The sequence below is a fragment of the Rhinichthys klamathensis genome, unplaced genomic scaffold (genome assembly GCF_029890125.1).
Source record: "Rhinichthys klamathensis goyatoka isolate OS25496 unplaced genomic scaffold, OSU_Roscu_1.1 h1tg000236l_1, whole genome shotgun sequence".
NCBI lineage: Eukaryota > Metazoa > Chordata > Actinopteri > Cypriniformes > Leuciscidae > Rhinichthys > Rhinichthys klamathensis.
Window position 1 is genome coordinate 4,159,593 of NW_026606759.1, and position 17,434 is coordinate 4,177,026.

Below are 17,434 nucleotides of genomic sequence, written 5' to 3' on the forward strand. Positions count from 1 at the left end.
CGATCGCCAATCAGTAGCCAATCAGGACATGGTGCGTTTACATTTGTTCACATTAAGTAGCCTCTGTATCTGGATAACCGATCGGATTTCTGTTTCCTGCATAATATTTAAATTAGGTGTGTGGCACGAGTCACGACACCAGATTAAGAGTAAAGATGATAGGAATAAAACAACGTCCCAATTGCTTTCACTCATTCACTTTACTTTCCTATGCAATCTCCAGTAATTAGATCAAATTTTTTTTGAACGAATGAATACTTCCAGAGTTGATAAAACAAAAATAACTGGGTTGATCATGTTAAACAAGTCACATCATCGATCATCTGCGTTTAAGGTTATAGCGTGCAATGACTATATTGACAGAAATGGGAGATTGATAAACATCCTGAAAGAATAAAAACATTCAACATTTAAAACATTAAAAAACTCAGATTCTGATTATTCCTCTGGAAAGCAGCATGCAGCTCTTCATTAAGATCTCATGACTGACTGTGATTCTACAGGCGATCGCCTTGTTCAGATAATGTTGCACAAATGAAAAATGACACACATAGTATCATGTAAGCCTAAATAAACTGTTTTAAAGATTGACGTTTATTGTAAGGTTCAAATCAGTTTCATTTCTTGTCTAAACTGCGTCTGGCCATTATTTTCTGACAGCCACGCGGGGAGACTGGGCGGAGATTTAAATTACGTCCACCTGTGAATGCAGACACGATGGCTGGATAGTGTTTACATTACACTGAGATCCGATCACAATGCGTCCTCGACTACCTCCGTTTACACTTGTCTTTTCAATGTGTTTGTGGACAACATCCAGATACAGGTCGCATGTTGTGCGACCCAAGTGTAAGCGCAGCCATTGTCTTTCTCAGGTGTGAAATGCATTAATATTCATGATGATTTACGCCTACTCGCATAAAGCTTTCTTTAACCCTCTGGGGTCTGAGGTGTTTTCTTGGTCCTGGAGGTGTTCTGACATGCTCTGACATTTGTGTTTATTTCTGCTACTTGTGACATTTTCATGGCTAAAGTCGTATTACACTGTATTCAGCACAAACTCTGCTACAATAATATGTCAGCAGCATGTAGGTAAAAGTTTGTAGTTTTGAGATAATGAAGTTTATGCGTGGTTTGTGAAAAAACTAAAAAGAATTGTCACTGAAATAAGGTCATGAAACCCGTACTGATTATTTCTTCACAAGACTTTTGAAAATTGTATCACATAGCCTAGAATATTTGCTCCAAAACTATGTGAAAATCCTCCTGACTACTCAAAATTTGTATGACATGTTTTGTGTAAGAAAGCTTAATGCGAAGGAGGCGTGATCTCATTAATATTACTGCTTTTCACACCTGAGAAAGACAAAGACCCTCCCCTAATGTCCCTATTAGGTGCTATCAGGCCCGATCATTATGAGGAGCCTTGCTCAAAGAATGAGGAGATTTAAAAAAGAATGGCTTTTTGATTGTTTGGATTTATTTACAACACAACATAATCCAAAGATACACAACAAAGGACAAAAAAGCACATTAGTAAACACACTGATCTAAAGACAGAGGCTTGAACAGTCATACACCTTTGTGCCATTCCTGAAACATAGTACATACCGCGGTGTTTGATTTTTCATTTGACCATGTTCATGTACAGAGTCTCCTGTGAATGTTGAAGTCAGCAGGACTCATCAGGGGCATCTGGTCCCTGTAAAAAAAATAAAATAAAAAATAAACACCTGTGAACAAGCTGATATCAAGAGAAACCATAGGGCTGCACAACTTTGGGCAAACATTGTAGATTTTTCTGGTTAAAATTGCGATTTATATCTATATATATATATACACACACACACACACACACACACACACACACACACACACACACACACACACACACACAGTGCTTAGAATAAGTGAACACACCCATGATAAAGTTGACTAAAAAAATTATCTTAATGCCTTAATTAAAAAAATGAGGAAAACTCCAACCTTTAGGGACACCATTTTCCTTTGTGAATGAATAATGTATCGCAAATAATTAAATGTTTTTCCTTAAAATACAGGGTGCATACGTCTAGACACCTATGTTAAATTCCCATAGAGGGGCAGATTTTTATTTTTAAAGGCCAGTTATATCATGGATCCAGGATACTCTGCATCCTGATAAAGTTCTAAAAGCCGTTAGAATTAAAATAGCCCCACATCATCACATACCCTTCACCATATAGACATGGTTTTATTTCAGTTAGCCTAATAGCTGGTTTGATTTGCATTGAGAGATGGTCTTATGGAAAGTACCCCATGCTAATCTCTAGGTATGGTGAAGGGTATGTGATGATGTGCGGCTATTTTAAATATTTTTATTTTTAACATTTTTTAATGTGAACAACAATGGGGAAGAGCCTCCGTACAGAAACGTTTTTCTTTCACTCAAAACTGTAACACTCATACAAAGTCCGATATTATGGGCTTGACATACTCAGACCACTTTGTCCAGATTTTGTAAAACATGTCTCTTTGATTCCTGAGAGTGAATGAAAGCTTTTCCATACAGTAGATTTCGTGGATTATGTCAACCCACTCTTCGATGGTCGGAAGGTCCGGTTTCAACCATTTCCTGGTTATGGCTTTTTTACTCGCTGCCAGTAGTATCCAAAGCAACCTCTTGTTCTTATTTCTCCAGTTATTAACATCGGCATTGCCCAAATACACATTTTCAAAGTTGCAAGGTAATTTACTACCAAATGTATGATTAATATGTTCACTTATTTATTTATTTATTTATTTATGAACATTTATTAGAGGATGTCTCTTTTTACCCTGGTGTCTCTTTTGAATAGGTGTGATAAAAAACCTGATTATATTCTTCCAACCAAACTCACGCCAAGTGTTCGAACTAGTAGTGTTCCATTGTACTCTACATATATTTACCCAGCTTTCATTTGAAATTTGTATCTTACTTCCCATTTTCCATCTCCTCTTAATGTACTCCGTGTTGGGGTTTTTTTCCCATGCTGAACGGCTCTGTACAACCCAGAAACCAACTTATTTAGGGAAGAAGATGTAATTAATGTTAAGAAAGTCTGTAGGAACCCCAAGTTGCTTTTTTCCAATTTTTTTATGTTTTGTTCAAAATAATGTAATGTCTAACCTGTAAGTATCTATAGAAATCGTCTTGACCTAAACCATATTTGTTCTGTAAGAATTCAAACTCATAAATGCTCGCTTGTGCATAAACGAGTAATAGTATGTAATTCCTTTTGAGACCCAACCTTTAAATCTTCCATCCAGGGCATTTGGTTTAAAGTCAGAATCATATGCACACCACCTTAAAATTCTAGACACTTTTTTTAAGTTGCATATTTGCAATATTCTATTCCAGGAGTTCAAAAGAGATTCATACATAACATCTTCAGTTATATTGCTATTCCTTTGAAGTTTTTTGTCATTTAAAAGAGCCATAATGGGTATATCTTTCGTAATAGACTCTTCAACATCTTTCCAACCTGCCGAATAAATGGGTGAACATTAATAGATTAAAGGTCTAATTTGGGCAGTGTAATAATAATCCCTGAGGCAGGGAAGGCCTAGCCCCCCTTTCACCTTCATCAACTGCATTGTTTGATATTTTATCCTACTCCTTTTATTTTGCCAAATATATTTCGCCACCATGTTATCCCATCCATCAAAATGTTTTTGAATTATCCAAATAGGAAGACATTGAAAGAGGTACAAAAAACGAGGGAGGATATTTATTCTAATTGAATCTACTCGAGAGTGTAAACTTAAAAATGGGACATTGTTCCACCTTTGTAAATCTGATTTTATTTTTGAGGTAAGAGGCCCATAGTTGGCATTGAACATTCTAGACGGATCCTCTGTCAGAACAGCTCCCAAATATTTAATGTTATCTGATTCCCATTTCCATTTATATGCCTTTTTGATCTTTGTGGGCGGATTGTAATTCAGCCTTAAAACCTGGGTTTTAGTAACATTGATTTTATAGCCTGAGAAAGAGCCATATTCTTCCAGTGTTTTCATTAATTTAGGATGTGACTGAGTGGGTGGGGTCTGTCAAAAATATTAATATGTCGTCAGCAAATAGAGCTAATTTTTGTTCGCCTGATTTTAAAGAAACCCCTTGAATTTCTGTGCTCTGTCTAATCCACTGAGCTAAGAGCTCAATAAATAAAAAGAGAAAAGTAGAGCCGATGCCCCGCAGCCCTGGCGGGTTCCTCTTTCTAATTTAATAGATTTGGATAAGTCCCCGTTTATTTTAACTCTGGCAGTAGGTTTGTTGTACAGTGCATAAAATGTCTCAATCAAAACCGAATGCATCCATTACTTTATATAAAAATGAACATCGTACTGAATCGAACGCTTTTTCGGCATCCAAACTTACTATAAGAGTTTCTAATTTGCATTGTCTGACATGATTCATTATCAGAAGCGCTTTCCTAATATTGTCGTGTGTCTGCCTCTAATAAAGCCTGTCTGGTCTTTGTGTATGAGTTCAGATAACACTACCTCAAGACGTTTACATAATATGGAAGTAAATAATTTGTAGTCAATATTGAGTACACTTACGGGGTGATAATTTCCACAGTCAAGTTTGTTTTTATTTTCCTTGGGGATAATTGAAATTATAGCTTCTCTCCATGAAGGAGGAATAATCTTCGTTTCGAGCACCTCGTTAAATGCTTTCATTAATGTCGGTGCCAAATGATCTGGCATGAGTTTGTACCATTCGGAATGATGTGCGGCTATTTTAATTCCAAATAATAATAACAATAGCCTATAGCATGCGGCCTATAAATCGTTAAAAAGGAACACTTCAGTAGCCTGACTACGTCAGACTTCCTACTTCCGCTAATTTCATTTCGCTCCTGTAGTCAGTCTGAGATAGCAGCCTATCTTTCTGTTTTCCACCGGCCTGAAAACAGCCTGGCCAATCAACGAACAGAGGGCGGGCTGAAAGCCGTGACGTAGTCGGTAAGCGCCGTGTTTAAGATTAGGTCAGGGAAATCGAAAACGACCGCTGATATGAAGACGCGGATGCAATTAGCTCTGTTGTGGAGAATATTCCCGGCATTAGCAAACTGAAGCCCGAACACGAAGAGTGTGTATTAAACATTTTGAATGGAGGTGATGTTGTGGCCCTACTCCCTTTGGGAAAAGTTTAATTTATCAACTATTACCGATCGTCAGCGAGAAACTGGGGAGCCTTTTGACAGGTCAGTGTCTCTTTTCTTTTCCAGGTCTTAAATACCGTAAAACTTCAAATAATAGCCCGGGCTTTTATTTGCCCAAATCGTCGAACTGCACCGGCTTGTACTTGAGATAGGCGTCTAACTTATATGAGACAGGCCTTTATAGTTGAGATGTTGTTCATTGAGATGTTGTTCCTAGAGTCTATAATCTCTAAAAATCTCCAAATGCTCCACGTGAAACCGACCTCTTACTATCTTGTCGATTGATTTTTATGAATATGCGCGAGGGAGAGAGAGCAAGACAGCGCTTGTGTTGTTTGTAGACGTGGGAGTGCGCGCGGCCGGGGCTCTCTCTCTCTCTCTCTCTCTCTCTCTCTCTCTCTCTCTCTCTGCTCGTTTGTGCCCTGTCAAGCGCAGCAGTCATTCTATTACATCACTCACAGATCAAAAAAGTCGTTTACAGCCATGTTCACTCGGGTATTTCGCTTGCATCATCAAGTGTTTACAGTGGAACTTCGATCATAGATTTGAGTTCGATGCATGATGTCTGTGGTTCGATGGCTGTGTCGGCGCATAACATACGTCATAAACAAACTTATCTGATTGGCTTACGGGTAACCAATGATTTTAAACTTCAGTACGCGCCCCCTAGCGAGAGAGAAAACACTTCTCTATTATGCTATCCCAGACTCTGTGTACGAAGCAAAGTGAAGTAGCAGAGTCTGGTATTACCAGGCTAACACTTCAGTACACTAGAGAAAAATATATGTTTATGTTACTTCAAATGTTTCCATTCGTTACAAACACAGTATTTAAGAGTAAACATGGTTCTAAACATTATAATATTCACCATATTAGAGTAAACGCTGATACTAGCCTAACATCATGCTGTGTTTTATTATCAAACATAAAAACATCCTTGTGTCATACATGTATATTTATTTCCTGCCTGTATAGGCTATAGTTGATATTTCAACATGTTTCCGTCGATTTCATAAATTTTAGTCTTGCAACAGTTCAACTGGAATGTTAAGTTTATGCAACAATAAAACTAACTAATATATTTCATAATACATTTCTTACCTTACATCTTTCTTGTCTTCAAATCGCGTTCTTCTTCTTCTGAGGTAAATACAATGTAAGCTAACTGCGTGTCTTCCAAACTCGACGAAAAGCAGAGGACTGATGAAGTTTGGTGCTTTGTTTTTTAGGTAATGAGCGCGTTCGCTTTCCTTCGTGGAGATTTGCATATCAATCTCTTTTGTGTGCGTGGACGTGGTCAAATTAAAAATAATGAGCAAGCGTTTGAGAAACTGGATATCTTGTTGGTTTTTACAAATTACTTAGAGAAAATTTGTTTTCGTTTTGAATCAGATCATTTAAAAGTACACACTTAAATGATTATAAAGATATACATCTCATGACTGGGTGAATAGTATTCGCTGAGTTTTGTTTCAGTTTAGAGACGTGCTCCAAAAAAAAAGTTCACTGTGAGGGAGAGCCAGAAAGCACACCCTGTTTATTTTCTTTATTTTACAAAAGCACAATGTTTTATTTCGATTGTAAGTGGACACATAAAAAAGAAGACATTTAACAGTTTATTTTTTTCATATTTCTTAAGTCTGTATGACCAAAAATGACGGAGTATTTTAAGTCTATTTTGCTGCTATGTGAAAAAAAATCGAGCAAACGCGCCGGCGTTGTGATACAATTAGCAAAAGTCTTGTGAAGAAATAATCAGTATGGGTTTTGTGACCTTATTTCAGTGACAATTTTTTTTGTTTTTTCACAAACCAAGCATAAATGTCATTATCTCAAAACTTCAAACTTTTACCTACATGCTGCTGACATATTACTGTAGCAGAGTTTGTGCTTAATACAGTGTAATCAGACTTTAGCCATGAAAGTGTCACAAGTAACAGAAATAAGCACAAATGTTAGAGCATGTCAGAACACCTCCAGAACCCAGAAAACACCTCAGACCTCAGACGGTTAATGTTCCAATTATTTCAACTTTGACCTCTTTGGTGCTAACCTTTTAAAGACGCAATGATGAGCTATGTTACCTGCTCAGTGCTTTGCATCTCTGCTGATGGGCAGGCTGTTGGAGCAGAAGCAACGTTTAGCTGTGAAATTGTTAAAGGGGTCATATAATGCCATTTTTGTACAAGCTAGTATGATTCTTTAGGGTCTAAATTAAAAGTTTGTAGTATACTTTAATTACAAATTCTCATTAGTATTGTAAGAAAACACTTATTTTACTTGGTCAAAAACAGCTCTGTTTTCAGCACGCCGTTTCAGTGCATATGACTTTAAATGATAATGAGCTTTGCTCACTCCGCCTCTCTGTTCTGTGCGTAGTCGTTTGTAACACAATAACCATAACGCGTTGTTCCGTATAAACGTGGGATTATGAATTATATTGAGAACATCATACATAGAAAACATGCCGTAATGTACCCTAAGTGTAAACCTTAGACGCATTCATTGTGGAGCGTGCAGTGCAGCTAGCGATTTGCAAAGATTAATGTAAATATTAATATAAAGTTTAATAAAACGTTACACTCACTTCAGTTGTTTTAGAGGTTCAGCAGGAACACGAATAGTTGGTACCGATCCTTTTTTTCATGAGCAGCTTCTTAGCAAAACCAGCTCATACTGACCCTCGTTTATAAAGCAGTCTGGTGTGTGAAATGATTCGCGCAAACATGAGAGCATTGACGTTGCTCGTGGGGAATATTCCCTTCGAAAACAAACTCAGCCACTGCGTCTTCAGCGGTTCGGATTTAGGAACATTAAAATGACTGCTGTGTTCGTTATTACACCCAAGAACAGAACACAATCGCTTAGACGCCATTCTGCTCATAGACAGTGCTCCAGCATATCAACAATGACCGCGCCGGTCCGCGCAGACTATGATTGACAGCTGGCTCACGAGCGAGGGCGGGTCTGTGTTGAAACGCTGCTGTCAATCAACAATCGTGGGAGGGGCTTCCGAGCGTGTGACGTCACAAGGTCGAACGGCTTGATTTGAGACAGGGGAAAACATAAGGAGATTAAAACAAAAACACTGGATGGATTTTTATCATTTTATGATGGTTGTGTACAGGCACTGCCAACACACATTTCAGTACAATCAACTTGTAAAAGTGCATGTACCATTATATGACCCCTTTAATCTGTCAGTAGGCTTCAATTTCTGCCACATTTTGACATATTCCACAATATTTAATATTAACAGTTGATTCTGTTTTTATTAGGGCTGTTTTCGACTAAGGATTTTCATAGTCGAATCTGATTCGTTAGATTTTGCTGTAGTCGACTGATAGTCGAACCTTTTTTTTTTTTTTTTAGATAGCAGCTAGACGTTCGGTTGAATAACTGTTCGTCTGTTATAGGACAACTCGCTCTACGTTTATTTAAAATGAACAGCAAGACAACTAGAAGTGAATGTGCTTTCCATTAAATGAATCCTTAACAAAAACAACAACAAAAAAACGTTGCCATGAACGTGCTTTGTTTTAAATAAATCACACACAGTAAACAAAACCGTAACAAAAAAACTTTGCAATGAACTTTGCAATTTAGATGCGCGAACTGCGAGCCGGTGCGGTGAGACGTAGCCTACATGCTCGGGCAGATTCGGCTTGAAGACGTTCATCCTCGGATGCGCCGTCGCGCGCGCTGTTACAAAAACAGCAGTGCACACAGCCAAGCGAAATGGGGTCTTGCCGGTCTTGCACACCCAACGCGTCATTTTTTTGCCGTGCGCACCTTCGCGCTCGTGCGGACGCGTCGAGTATCTGTGTCAGCGCGCGCTCTGATCGGTAAAGGTGCACAGACCTCTCCCGAATCATCTCCAGCACTCAGCCTCCGATCGCACCACTAACTCCGCCTCCGCTTCCCTCGTAAGATCCCACGGTTTTGGCGGTTATAGAGTTCTAATGACGGTGTTCAACTATAACCGCCGGTCTCACTGTTATATAATAACGTCACACCCCTATTGGTTACATAACACTTCCCTACTATTCGACTATGAGGTTCACAGTCGAATCAGACCTCTCCGAATCGAATCGTCGAATCCTCGACTATTAGAAGTCAGCCCTAGTTTTTATTATCAAATTCTCCGATTCCATCTGAGTTTTTTGCTCCACAGAAATCATAGGGCCATATTGTAGGTTGAAGTAGAGCACCTTTGTACTAACATGTTTGACTATAATTAATAATTACTTTTATTTGGATACATCACCTGAGTATTTTCTCCATTGCTCACACCTCTAATATATGTATCTCATCTTTTGCAGTTTGATAAGTTGTAAAGCAGCTTGTGGCAACCTCCTATTTATGGTATGTAAAAGACTAACATTACTTGCTCAATGCTAGCACAAACTGATTTGCATCATTGTCATGTGATATGTGCTAGATGTCTTTATTCTCCTTTTTAGGATTATGAATGTGGCACTGCAAAGAATGCAGTTTGGAATTAGCTAGCAGGAATTTGTTGTTGCAACATTTTAGGCAGGGTCATGGGCACTTAAGGGGCAGTTATCGCTATCCATGTCCACATTGCCCCTGTACCTTTAATACATGGAGTAAGCTATTAAATCACACATACGAAAAAAAATGGAAAACATCAAGTTCCAAACCCAGTAGAAGGGTCTACATTCCAGTGTCACGTATGCTCATGCAGAGACCTAGCAACTAAAAGAGCTTTTTTCCAACACATAAATGGACATCTCAGGCATGATGAAATGGTTTCTTGTATGTTTGTAGGATGCACGTTTAAAACTAATATTTATAGTACATTCAACACACACAAAAACAGGAAACATAACCAACATTCATTGAAAGATTTTAAAGCCAATGTCATCATACAAGTCAGTTACGTCAATCAATCAATTGTGCAGATGAGCCTACAGAGTCTGTGGTTGCAGATAATGAAAATGAAACATTAAGTTGTGGTGATGCTGCAGAATTGTACCAGCCAAATTTTATTGATGAGAAAATTGGTTGCATTTTATTGAAGTTGGAAAATATTGTTCACATTCCATTGAAGTTGGAAAATATTGTTCACATTCCAAAGGCGGTTATTGATGAGGTCCTTTCTGAACTTCACTACATTTTAAGTACAGCATCTTTGCCTGTCATAAAATCTGTTGTTTCTGATGTATTTCTGAGTCATAAATTACAAGTTGAAGAGTCAGTAGTGGATGAGGTTTCCACTGCTCTATGCAAATCCAATCCTTTGGGAATAGCTATTGCAAAGGATGGCCCTCTTGCTACTGCGTATAAACATGCACAGTACTATACCTCTCATTTTGGTGTTTTAGAGCCAATTGAGTATATATTAGATGCCCAGAGGAATAGGACATTTCAATACATCCCTATATTGCAAATTTTGCTAAATTTGCTCTCTCATCAAGCTGTCCTTGAACACCTTAAAACTCAACAAAACCAGCTATTATCTGGTCACAAAGAGTACAGAACCATAAGAGATGGTAAGTACTATAAACAAAATCTTTTTCTGTCTGATGAAGGTTTGAGAATAGCAGTAAATCTTTATGTGGATGATTTTGAGATTTGTAACCCTCTTGGGACATCTTGGAGCCCACGGAATAGGTGGATTTATTGAGAGTTTTTCTGGTGGGTCCATATGCAGGTTTTGTACTGGAGACAAATCAGAGTTTCAGACTAAAGATGTCAAATCGGGTGCTTTCAAACTCAGAACCAGAGACCTCCAAGATGTGAAGGTGAGCCAGCATGGTAGGAGAAACTGTTGCATATCTTGAGGCCAGAATCTATGATCACAGACACCGCTATATTGAACTCTTTCCACACATCAAGCTCCTACCAAAACATCACTATTTAGAGCACTATCCACAAATGATTCGTTGCTTTGGACCTCTAATTGCTTTGTGAACTATGAGATTTGAGGCTAAACATAGCTTCTTCAAGCAGGTCGCACATCATACGAATTGGTTTAAGAATATAACTTATTCACTAGCTATTAAACATTATTTCATGCTTGCCTACCACACACATTCCTTCAGTCTCAAGAAATCACTGTTAGAGGTCACAGATGTCTCAATCATGCCTGTTGATGTCCTTAGTGAAGGAGTAGTGTCTACTCTAAACCAGAGATACCCAGATGTGACTGAAGTTCATATAGCAAAAAATGTGTCTTGCAGTGGTATACATTACAGTGAGGGGATGCTTTTTGTACACGGATCTGTAGATGGACTGCCTAAATTTAATAAGATCATTCAGTTGTGCGTTCTGAAGGAGAAGTTGTGTTTTTTAGTGAAAGATGTATAAGGAGCATTATGGGGGTTTTGAGCTGTCTGTCTCACCCACTAGAGAGGTTGCCCTAATTTAACTTGATGACTTGGTGGACCCTTATCCCCTTGTGGAATATATGGTTCGGGGTTTGCGTATGGTAATGTTGAAAAGATTCATCATCGTTAAAGGTTAGTGTCATTGTTAAACAAAAATAGTATAAGCTCTTGATGCCAGATTTACATAATCTCAAACAGTTTTTTTTTAAATCACAAATATAATTAATTTATTGTTTCTTGTCCTCCTCCCTTTTTTCTCCTCTAGATTAAAGGCATTCCAAAATGGTCAGTCTGGCTGTCCTGCGGATCATTTTTGGTGACGCGTCTGACTCTAGAAAACTGCACCTTCCTTCTGGAATTCTGGCATCAGTGGAAGAACTACATGTGCTAATAAAGACATTCTTTCAATTGAAAGAGGATTTCCGGATGCAATACATGGATTCTGAGTTCATGAACCTAACTTCAGTGTCTGACATTCAAAACTAAAGCACACTGAAAATAATCTGTAATCCTATTTTGTCACCTGTGGAGCCCTGCATCACTTTGTACACAGTAGACTATTTTGGTGAGACCTCGGCTACCACTTGCTCAGAGCCTGAAACCCTTGTTTCGTCAATAGCCTCATCCTGCAGTGACGATACGCTGTACACATCAACACCGCATTCATCCCCAGAAACTCAGCCCTCACGATTGGCCTGCTGGCCAAAGGTTTTTCTAGTCCCTAAATTCACTTACGAAGCTGAATTTGAACTACAACAGAAAAACACAGAGTTTGAGACCAATGGAACATACTTCAACCCTGGCCCAAAGCTAAAAGGGGTCATCCTTGATAGCCTTGTGCAAGAAATGATGAAATACCCAAAGTATCCAAAATACTATCAGTGTGAAAAGGTAGCAGCAGCTTTGACAAGGGCCCATCCTTGTCTGGGGCAGCTGGGATCCAAGACAGGATTTTGGGGATGGAAACAGTCGCTTAAGTATAAAATGCAAAACTATCGTACGAAACTTGGCCGACTTGGACATCCTGAAATCCGTGTGAACTCTTTGAAACACAAACGAGAGGGCCAAGGCAAAGCTGCAGCCAATATTAAGAAGTTAGTAGTTCCTTTGTTAAGTTAACTATATTCCTCTGCACCCAAAAGGCGAGACCACAGAAAGCTTGGAGAACGAGAGAATTGCCTTATTGTCAGAGCTGAAAAAGTGTGACAATGAAGTGGTGATAAAAGAAAAAATGGGGAAAACCTTCTCCCACAGACGACTAGAGATTGTGGAGCAGAGGCCTCTGATAGAAGATAGAACAGATTCCAGAAGAGTGAAGTAAGTAAATGTGTACATGTATGTATGAGTTGACATTTTTTCTTATCCATTATAACTTTCTGCACAATTGTATTTAGACATTACTAGTGCTAAAGGTTTACATAGTCGAATCAGAATTGTCAAATCTGGCCTATACTCGATTGATTATACTCGATTGATCATCGAATCGTGTGTGTGTGTGTGTGAGTGTGCGCGCTTTGGACAGGGGAGGTTGTTTAGAGTTATGTTGGCCTGGGGGATGAAGTTGTGCTGTTGATAATGGATAAATGTGTTTTTTTTTAAATATATATATATATATATATATTTTTTTTTTTCCGTTATTTTTCCAAAAGCAAGATAACAACAAAAAAACAACAACAAAAAAACACAAACACAAACAAAATAAGTGTAATATACTAAGATTTCCACAAAAAAGAATATTCTTTGTTACATTAAAGTATTGAATCACTTGAACCCAAGAAATATATTCTTATACATTTGAAGAATAGATCATATACAATCCCAATATGAGAGAAAAAAAAAAAGAACCACTACTGCAACACATTGACCCAATTCTTGTAAAATGTCTGCCCAAGGTCACTAAATCGCCACTGTCTTTATTTTTTTCAGTTAACCTAAATCTGGTTGTATATGGGTTATATAATCAATCCAATCTCTCCATAGTATTGAAAACAGCTGTGACTTTAGTCTTAGAGCATAGGTTAGCTTCTCCATTGTAAAGATATCATGTACTATGTTCTTCCAGTCTTCGCGAGTGGGCAAAGTTGGTTGCAGCCACTTTCTTATAATTGCTTTCTTGCTTGCTATTGTTAGGATTCTGAACAGGTATTTGTTTGGAAAATCACTGCTAATCAAACCCAAATACATCACCTCAAAACTGAGAGGAATTTGAATCTTTAGAATTATTTCTAAACAATTATGTATATCATACCAATATTCATTAATAGAAGGACAACTCCAGAAAATGTGAAAGTGATTTGCCTTGTCAACCCCACAACTTCTCCAACAATCGGATGGTTGTTGCTTGATCTGGGCAGGTGTGGAGAAAAACCTAGAAACACCCTTCCACGCCAACTCTCTCCAGAACAAAGAATATGTAGTTTTCCATTGTGACTCGTATGTGCTTTCCCACTCCTCTACCGAAAGACTCAGATTACCTTCTCGCTCCCATCTGCTCTTTATGTATAATGTGTCTACCTGCTTAGCTTGTTGTAGCCCACTGTACAGCTTTGAGATTATGTTTTTACAGACATCTGATTGATAGGCTAAAAAAAAAACCTTTAATAACCCATTTTCTCCTTTCCTTGCCACATCTCCTTTAGCATGTTCTAAATAGTGGCGCAGTTGTAGATACCTATAAAAGTCTTGGTTCTCTAGCCCGTGATTTCCTTTAAGCATGTGAAAGCTCTGGAGTTTCCCCTTGTTCATAAATGTCCAATAGGCCGTTAAGCCTTTAGTCGTCCACCTTTTGAACCTGTTATCTGTTTTGTTAGGAACGAACTCCGTATCATAGGCGCACCAGCGCAGCAATACCATAGAATCCTTCAAATTGCATAATTTCACTATTTTCTTCCAAATGTTTAAGGATACATTTAACCAAGGATTATCTATAGTGGATAAATGTATTTTTGTGTCTGTCGCCATCACCTGTGGAGCCCTGCATCACTTTATGTCCCCTTATTTCTCTGTCCATCTTTACTAAACACTTGCTGTGTTTTCTGTGTTTGTGGTGTTCAGGCACCGGCGACCGATGATGCAGAAAGGGACCTAGCAACCACAGGCATGGGGATTTACGTGATCCGAAGTGATGGGGATCAGGAGCCTGAGGACGTTGGAGTTGTGATTGCCCAAGTTGATCAGGACTTTGATGCCTTCAGTGTCATCATGGGCTTCGTCATGCTTTTTGGGCTCATTTATGCCCTTGATCGGAGTTTTCCAAACAAACCTCAAATACACCTTTGAGTTTTTCCAGAAGATCATAGTGAATTTGGATGGGCACAAGCTGAATGCAAAGATACAACATTTGAAAATCAAGCTGTTTGCATAAGAGGACAAAACCATGTGACGATCTACCTTGATGGAGGGTTTAAGACTGAGATTACTTGGACAAGTGTTTACACCCAGAAAGTTTGCCCATTTCACCTCTCCACCATAATTTCTTGACTCTACCTCGGTGCCATTCATGCTTATTTGACTTCATGACTCGAGATGGAGTGAAATTGATCTAAAAACAGCTCAACGCGCTGTTTTTCTATGATTGTGAATGGCCAGAAGTCTTTTTTTTTTATGTTGCAAGTGACATTCACGTTAAGTTATATTAAAATGACTTCCTTGCTGTTTATAATCGCTCAGAATGTTTTGTGATTATTATTTTTTCCTTTTGCTAGTCTTAACCGTGGTCCACAATACTTGTTTTTGTTACCACCTACGATAATACACCAACCACCAAGGCTCTTTTCACTGTAAATTAACAGTAGTGTGGATGGAATTTGCCATAGCTTATTGTTTTTTTCTTTCCCTTTATGTAGACGGCACCCATTGACTTTCATAGTATTTTTTTCCTACTAGGTAAGTCAATGGGTTCCGTTAACTGTTCAACAGAAGAATGAAACTAATACAGGTTTGGAACAACATGAGGGTGAGTAAATGATAACAGAATTTTCATTTTTGGGCAAACTATCCCTACAAATATGATCGATTTCATGTAAACTAAAAGGTGAAGATTTGTTTTATAAAAAAAAATGTGTACAAGTTACATGTGTATATCTTCACAATGTATATTTAAAAGGTTTACTTTTAAAAAACATTTTTAAATGATTATTGCAATATTTATATTCTTACTTAATATGTTCTATTCTATGTAACTAAATAAAGTGATAATTTGTTTTATCATTAAAAAGTGTCATTATTTATACGTATACATGTTGAAAAAGTCAACTTTTGAATAATTACATCAAATCAAACTTGTCATCATCATTGTAAAAGAACAATTACATAATTATGATGCTATTATATTAAATAATGAACATCCATAGTAAACTTGTATATATTATTTATCTAAAATTGGGGTCACACAGAAAAATACAACATCACAATACATCATAATATTAGTTTGTATACAGCGTACAACAAGAAATCACTATGAAATACTTAAAAGTTACTTTAAGTTATTTAAAAGCAACCTATAAATTCAAGTAATTTAGTAATAGGAAACATTTACATTTTCCAAAGTAAGATGGCATAATCAGTTGAAATACAATTATTTAAGATGAATGAATGATGTCATTGTTGTCAGAATTTGTGATATTACTGACCTCAGATAAACTTACTCTCGTGACAATTAAAACGTGATCAATCGGGCTCATATTCAAATTCACTCATATTCACATTAGGGGTGTAACGATACACAAAACTGACGGTTCGGTTTTCCCACGGTTTTGATGTCTCGGTTCGGTTCGGTTTGGAAAGCTAATTTTTTTTTTTTTTTTAAACAGTGGTTTAATGAAAAAAAAAGTGTCTTTGTCTTTAAATTAATTAAATTGCAATTAAACGTTTCACAAGGATTAAAAAAAATCTGCTAATGCTGTGGGGTTTTCAAATTGGGTGAATGTGAGCCTCCCCTGACAGTAGGTTAGGACAGCCGAGCCCCCCCTTCCCCAAAATCCCACCCCCCGTAAATGCCATCTTTTGTGTGTTCCAGGCAATGATGAGTTTCAATAAAAACTGATAAAATGTAAATATTTTTTAATATTGTATTTGAAGACATTTTATTTCCACAACTATTTTTTGCTCCAGCAAATCATTTCCAACTTCATGCAGGCCTAATTGAGGCTACTTTTAAAATCACTGAACATCAGTAGGGCTAACCACAAGTCAACAAAACATGCTTAACATGTGTAATGCAATGAGTAGCAGTGCTTCGCCGATGTAATGGGTTTGCCTGCCTTCGCTATACGTGACACGATAAGCAGAGGTGGAAAGTAACGAATTATATTTACTCGCGTTACGTAATTGAGTAGTTTTTTTGTGTACTTCTACTTTTTAAAGTAGTTTTTAAAATCTGTACTTTTACTTTTACTTAAGTACGTTTTGTTTGAAGTTTTGTACTTCGCTACATTTGAAATCATATCCATTACTGAGTAAAAAATAATACAAGGGAGAAAAAAAAAATCACACTCCGGAAACTACTGCATTGATTGGTTGAAGGGCGGGAGAACAAACGCGCAAGAAAGGTGACGCAGACCCAGCTGAGCTGAAAGCGCCCTCGGAATTCTTATGAAGCGAATTATGGCCAGTATTGAAATACTTTGTAGAAAAAAACGAGTGGTTGTCCTCGAGGATAGATATCCAATTTGCAAAAAATGTGGACGCAAAGTGGCTACAAAAGGAGGATACATAGGACACCATCCCTCCTGCAGATAAAGGTATGTCCCCGATGATTATAACTTAAGGCCGAATGACTTAGGCCTACGTGATGCAGAGGCAATTCTGGAATCCAGTCATGAAAATGGAATTTTCATAACGCAGATGTCACGTAAAACACGCAAAATAATGGATGGATGAATGCATGGAAAG